The sequence below is a fragment of the Sinocyclocheilus rhinocerous genome, unplaced genomic scaffold (genome assembly GCF_001515625.1).
Source record: "Sinocyclocheilus rhinocerous isolate Xijiao unplaced genomic scaffold, SAMN03320098_v1.1 scaffold106, whole genome shotgun sequence".
NCBI classification, from domain to species: Eukaryota; Metazoa; Chordata; class Actinopteri; order Cypriniformes; family Cyprinidae; genus Sinocyclocheilus; species Sinocyclocheilus rhinocerous.
This window is the reverse complement of record NW_015633181.1, coordinates 1,281,214-1,288,756: the sequence shown is the minus strand read 5'-3', so window position 1 is coordinate 1,288,756 and position 7,543 is coordinate 1,281,214. Positions and strand designations below refer to the sequence as shown.

The 7,543-nt window shown below is 37.7% G+C and overlaps 1 long non-coding RNA gene across 1 annotated transcript; it reads left to right on the top strand.

Moving 5' to 3' along the window:
- The first annotated feature begins 4,032 nt into the window (after positions 1 to 4,032).
- Positions 4,033 to 6,828, top strand: LOC107743416 (uncharacterized). The gene is made up of 3 exons (XR_001640402.1): positions 4,033 to 4,074; positions 4,790 to 4,918; positions 5,877 to 6,828. It is a non-coding gene; the product is annotated as an uncharacterized LOC107743416 (long non-coding RNA).
- The last annotated feature ends 715 nt before the right edge of the window (positions 6,829 to 7,543 follow it).

Genomic DNA, 7,543 nt, shown 5'->3' with positions numbered 1-7,543 from the left:
TTAACCGATCTGACAACACGTACTCCAGCGAGCGTAGAAGCTTTGGAGAGAGCATAACTTTTTCAAATTAAACCGTTATGAGACCTTAATTATTTCATTGGAATGGGGTCAAGGATGAACTGCAAAAACGTAATTATATTAGATCAGCCAGAACTCAAAGGTTATTTCAGACGTTTGGCAGCACGGCGGAGCTGCTTAGCCAATGAAACCGCTCATAAACAAACCTACGTCAACTCAATAAAGATAATGTGAATCTGGGCAAAAAGAGGATATTAGCAAAGCACATTTTAGAAACATCTCATCTCTTGATAACCGTGCCGTGGTTTGGGAGAGGGCAGACATCTTCCCGGAGAACTTCTGCCGTCACTTCTCTCCGCCAGTGCGGCTGTTTTTCCCTCCCAGAAGGTCGTTTGGTTAATGCACATTTTGGTCTTCACAGGCTCTTAACTGCTTTTTAATCAGTGATTATTAGAGATGTGGAAGGCTGTGCAGGCGCCGGAGTCCCCAGACGCAGAAGAGTGCCTGTCAATATGTCATGTCAATTATCCCACCGCGAGACGGCCCCCTCCATAGCAGATCTACTCCAACACTTACCTCCGCCTGCACGAGGAGGGAAATGATCTCATCGCTGGGCGTTCCAATTGACTTTTTGAAAGATAGTAGTATGCAGTGTGTATACTGTGCACAATTTGTCACTTTTCTGTGTGTGTGGAACACCTGAACGACCTACTATTTGACAAAACGTGCAGTACACAGCCTGTGTAAATAGTGTATCCTACAATGTAATGAGGCTGGCTTGGCCTTTCATTCCAACTAGATGTGTTAATGTTTATAAATAAGATCTTATTTGTGATATGTTTATTTTCAGTGTACGTAAACAAACATATCACACCAGCCAATAGAGTCAGTACATTTGTTGGTAAAAATGAAAAAAGTGGGCAAATTATACAGTAAAAATACAATTATATATAAAGTAACACTTTGAAGTAAGATCACATTTTGAAGACTGAAATAGTATTTCCTTGTAAAACTCCAACAATCAGTAATCAAATTTACAACTTCAAAAAATACATTTACAGTGTAATTTTCGGTTTCAAACTTTTTTCTTAATGTTACGTCAAATCATACCATGTCCTCAGCTGTGAGTTCTGACCAAGTTTGTGTCCAATTTGTTCAACCTATTCTACTATGCTAAAGCAAGAACACTCGTTATCTGCTTCCATGTACTTCCAGAGTTTGTTTGTATCATGAGTGTTGAAGATGTGTGTCCATGCACACTGAGTGCTTATTTACCTTAATGTATTCTAAACATAGACCTGACACTCACCCTTATCAAACATGTTAATTGCCAATTAAGCCTGAGCTTCAGACTGATGCTTAATTACTGTTAACGAGAGCTGAGTTGCTGTGAGGTCTTCTTGCCTCCCACACACCTTTACTGTGAGAAACACTGACTGTAAAGAGCATCATGAATATTCATGGAGAATCGGACACACCTCTAAAGACGAGCTCCTGGCGGGTGTGTGGTTAGCATCCTGCTAGTTTATATGTGTCGTTGAGTGCACACCACAGGACCACGCTGAGCTGACAGAAAACCCCTCTCATGACACACTTATGACACCTGCATATGCAAATCTCAGCACTGCAGGCTTGCCGAGCCTGTCTCACCATGAGCTCAGAGAGAGAAATAGAGAATAAGAGTAAGTTTTAGCACTGAAACGGGGATTAGATGTATATTAACTATATTGGGGATTCTACAATATAGGCATGATTATTAATGTATTGATTAAAAACAGCAGTTCATTCACATGGAATTGTTTTTCAAAGAATATGGTATATACTCATAAATTACATTATGTGATGCAAAAGTCATTCGATTTTTAGTTACGGGCATATTTTTGCGTTTTACAAACACAATCAATGAAAAGCAGATTAGCATTTTTTGCTGACTGGGTGTCATTTGAAGAAAAGCTAGATGGGACGCATTGGTAAACATGACACCAAAACAATATTTAGCTTTTAATGAAGGCAGGCTGTTTGTTTTCTCATATATTTGAGATTAAATCTCATCAAGCCCCTTTGCGGTTTGAATTATATTAGGGCGTACAGTAATAGAGAGCTTGTGGCAGGATGAATGATCTTTATCTCTGACCTGTCTTCTCTTCATCTAAATGAATGATTCGATAGGCTTTCTTACGCCGCGTCTGTAGTTAATACTGTTCAGCTATTTTGGTGAATTCTAAAAAGATGAAACTTTAATAAGGCGCGTTTGACAGCATATATATGAGAACCATGTATTTTTATCTATCGATCAGAGGAAATATTTCTGAAACTAATAAAGATATGTGTGGCATTAGATTTTATACTTCGACAGATTATTTGCCGGGAGTTATTGTTCGGCTTAAGCAAAATGTGAGTTTCTATTATACTACAGTGGCTAAGCACTGCTAAAGCCGTAATATCCATTTATGAAGATATTCATTTCATATTCAGCAAAATTCATGAGGTAGAAAATGTTATTATAGAGCCCATGAAAGCCAAAATGAGCCGAATGAGAAAAAGTTTGCCTGTGGGTTCACGTATCACGTATGTCTCTGCAACCAAACAGCACCACTGAACAAAAGAAATCATGGTCATATCATGCCTTATCATTTATTCATTTTATTAAGGTAATTCTATTACTTTACTTTTGTCCACTTTGTATCTACTTATGTTTTAAAGTTGTTTTTTTCTCTGGGGGGAAAAAAGTACTTTTTCATGACCATTCTATCTAATTTCACACAAAAATGACTTTAAATGACCTTACACTCTTAGAAGAAAAGGTCCTGTATATAACATAGGACCTTAAAGGGATCTACCAGGCGCATCATATTTGGAGCCCCTAAAAGGTTCAATTAAAAGAACCCTTTGGGGTTCTTTGTAGCCAGGAAAAATAAACATAAAATTTCTCGTGCAATTTTTGAAGGGGACACAAATAAAACGGCTAAAATTGTACTTGTAAGGATATGTATACACAGAGGAATGGCTTACTACTATTAGTCCAGGAAGGGAGGGAGTAGCAGGGAGACCGTGCCAAATTAGACAACTTCAAGCTGTTGTGGTCGCACCGTGACAGCGCTCGTGTCCGTTGTAGACATTACTATCTGTCACAGTGTTGCCAAGTCCGCGGTTTTCCAGTGGAATTGGGCTACTTTGTATTTCATGTCCGCGGGTTGAAGTGACCCCAATAACGTGTATTTTAGCCCCCGGAACGCAATTTTTACCGGGGGACTGCCTCGAAACGTGGTTAGTTTGGGCTAGATTTGGCCTAATTTTGAGTAGCAATTGGGCGGGATTTGTTGTGAAAACCTGGCAACCCTTTCTGTCAAGCAGGTAACGTTCATATTGCTAACATAGTGAATCGTCGAAAAATACATTGGCATCATCTGTATTAAAGAGAAAATAATCACTTCATCCGATGTTTAAGTGAATAAAATAGCCTTGACGGCCTTACTTACTGGAGTTCCACAACTATTGACTTTGTTCTCTCACCGGACTCGTGTGTGTAGGTAAGTGATGTAAAAGAGAATAGCAGGCATTTGGACCAAAGCACTGTGAGGCAAGGGAGGGGGATACTCAAAATTTTTCTAAATTTAAAACGCATTTTAACGCATTACTACTTACACAACTATTTAAAGTATAAAGCATTGTTATTTACAATACACAGCGTGTTTTTAATCATATTTTTAGGGGGGACAACCCTCAGTTACGGGGGGTCCTGTCACCAATTCATAGCATATGTTGCCCTTATAATTTTCAAATTGTAGGTCTACAATGACTTGGACTTTACAAAACAGGCTACTATCCAAGTGACCTGAAAACTGTGCGCTCAGGAAAGCATTGAACTAGATAAACACTGAAAGTCCAAGCCAAACCCTCATGAACCAACTCAGCGACAGAAGGTCAGTGACTTACTCCATCAATAATGAAAGTGTGTGTCTGCTGACTAATTATTGATCAGCATCATGTTTATATCAGGAAATAAGGCTGAACATCTGCAGCCTTCTCGAGAACCTTGACAGATCCAAGCACCAGGTAAGTGTTTTCGGCTATTTTTCAGCCACGTGACATCCTGTCTTTAGTAGATGGAAGACCTGCTGGTAGATGCGGCACAAAAGAGATATTGTTGAGATAAAAACAAGGCGGTCGTGACAGAGACACGGGCCACTCGGTGAGTTGAGACAGATGGACAGGCCCGGTGATGTCCCCTTATGAGTGAGACCTGATGGGACAAATGTGGGCAAATATAGTTCCAGGTCTGAAACGCAGGGCCACTCAAACGTTCAGATTTATTTATTAAAGAAAAAAAAAAATCCTGACAAATAGCATCACTGTTTCCACAAAAGTATCAAGCAGCACAACTGTTTTCAACATTGATAATGATAAGAAATGTTTCTTGAGCACCAAATCAGCATATTAGAATGATTTCTGAAGGATCATGTGACACTGAAGACCGGAGTACTGATGCTGAAATTCAGCTTAAACATCACAGGAAAAAAAATACATTTTATACTAAACTAATTATTTAAAATTGAAATAATATCCCTCAATATTACAGTTTTTACTCCCATTTTTGATCAAATAAATTCATCTTTGGTGAGCAAAAAAATCTTACTGACCTCAAACTTATTTTTGGTACTGTACAACATGTTACTTGCATGGTACAAACACTATTGAATAATGTTGTTCTTTTTTTCAGAGGCCTCTTTAAAGCATGAAACTCACTTAAATTTCTCTCTCTCCATCACAGCTCACCATAGTCACTAGTGGAGATCCTGTGACCCTTGTAGTACCATCAGCCACTCAGCATTGTCAGGGATCCGGTGCCAGCTGAGCAACTTAAAGATGAATGGGAACGCTGACAGACCATGCTCTTCAGGTAATGTAGACCTCCTTCTCTAAAGAATCTAAAACATTTGACATTAACACCAACAACCACAAAAATAACCCGAATCAAAATTGAAATCAGTGAACAAACATCTCGGTTTCATTTTTAATGTTTTGTTTTTACATTTTTCTTTTACATTTGAACATTACAATAGTTTTCTTCCCTTGCTCCATTCCTTTCAATTGTTTAAATATTATGTGACTGGATCTGTAAATTTTTTCGAGACTCGATATTTAGTGCGTTTGCCTCTGGCCACCGGACTACACCAAATAAACAAGTCATCAAACAAAACAGTTTATATCTGCAGCAGAAAAAAAGACACATTTACATCAGAATATACATATCAGATCATTTAACATTAAAAATCTGCATTTTATATATATATATATATATGCGTTTGACCTAAAACAGCTTTTCAACTTGAAAGAAAGAAAGCAGCAGCTCCGGGTTTGAGTCAACTTTTTTTTTCAGTGTCTTCAACAGGCTGTATATTAAAATACGTCAATATTTCAGATAAAAGGTTTGCTATGCCCTTGAAATGAAATCTTGAGCGCACCAGTAATAGATTGCTTTTCGTTTGGCTTCTTCTCGACCTGCGTTCTGGATGCCAGCGGCAGAAAAATAAAAGCAACATTCACAGAACAATTTTTCATACATCGAATCTCTGTAAGGTCACTCGTGACAGCTTAGCATGTGTAAAGAGAAAACGGTCGTTCTTTTTGTACACAGTGCAAAGCTTCCTCCATACACTTGATCTGCTCTGAATAAATTAAATCTCACAGGACTGAGGTATGATTGAAACATTAAAAATGTTTGCCGCCAAAAGAGAAATAAACCGCTTTGTTCACGTACAGTCCACAACAGGTTCCAAAATCAAGAAGAACGTCCTCTATTAGACAACAATAACAGACAACATAGTAAGTTTCTTTCTTTTTTTTTTTTTTTCCAGGAGTATAAAAGTGTCAGAATGTGCAGAACACAGGAAAAGTCCTTTCGTTGATCACTACACACAGTGTGCTTTGGACGGGAGTGGTGTTTTTGAAACTCCACGGCAAACGAGGAAAGTTTCAGCTCATGTTATCATGTGCGTGAGTATGCTGGTATTACACCTGTAAAATGATTCAGCTCATATGTATACAATAATTTAAGAAATCAATGTAGTTTTTTTCACCGTCATACTGTCAATTACTTTAATTTCACCCTGATTTTCTTTTGAAACACTATCAGAAAAATATGCCTGAACTGATTATATGCAGTGAAGTATATTTACATTTCTCATATTTGAAATCACCATGTTTTCATTGAAAAAAAATTACAGTGTACTTTTTTTTTTTCTAAATAACAACAACACATACATAGATATATATAAAAAGGACCATAAAAATATTGGAGTCCTCTCCCTCTGTATTGCCCAAAAATAGGTCATTATGATCAACAATGAGACTTCACAATTAAAAACAGCTACTAAGATTCAGTTGTTCTCTTTTTTTCCAATAGATGAATGGCATGGTGTCTTTCAGCACAGTGCCTGTCCATGTGCAAAAAAAAATTTAACTCAAAAGAATTGTGACAAAATAATTCACTCATCTATATATGTTTTCCTAAAAGCCAGAGTCATTTAAAAAGCATACAGAAAGAAAAAAATGGGAAGGAGTCCTGCAGTGACAAAGGAGGGATTACAGTTACAGCAGTTGTGATGTTTGTTTTTCTGAGATGATCGTATTTTTCTTGTCCTCTATGTTTGGTCCCCCTCCCCTCTGTCCATTCACCAATCACAACCTGTAGTGCTTGAAGTCTTTGACATCAACTGTACACAAAACAATTTGACTCCGGCCATTTTACCAGGGCCTCCCGATGAACCCTGGTGAATCAAAACAGATATGAGTAACATTAAAGAACGAGAAAAAAAACCACTTGTTAAACAGTTTTGTTTCAATGATTATTGTTGAGATTGTGAATTGAACAGCATGGCTACATAAAAAGGTTTTAAGTGAATCAGAATTAGTTAATTTTGTCAGCCATTTTTAATTAAGGCCTTTCCACACTGAGTGCGATGCGAAAAAACGAGGCGAATCACCGACGAACGGTGCTTTCACACCGAACGCGAAACGATTGTTCGCCTTCTGCTAATTCACGCCTGCACGCTAGGTGGGGCCGACCAACAATGCATCTCGTAAATGGATTTAACATCATCCGCTGCTCAATATGCAGCATTAAATTAAGATAAACAAGGTTCTACACCAGAAACAAACTGTGTTGTTATACTTTATAAAGCTATACTTTAAAATGTATGTAATTATTAATGTATTTGCTTACCCACTTTAAACCATCATCGAGAGCATGTAATTACTTCCAATTGTGATTAGTGCTGGGCGGTATGACCAAAAATTTATATCACGGTATTTTTCAAAATTATACCGGTTTCACGGTACATGACGGTATTTTTTTTTTCATGCATGACCGGGTTATATGTTGTTAACCATATTTTCTACTGATTGAGAGGAAATACTGCAGTATATTGACTTAGAATGCCCTATTTTACTGTCACGATGAGTGAATATTGTCAAAAAATACCACACTAAATAAATAGTGACTAAACACGACCCCTTTTAATAC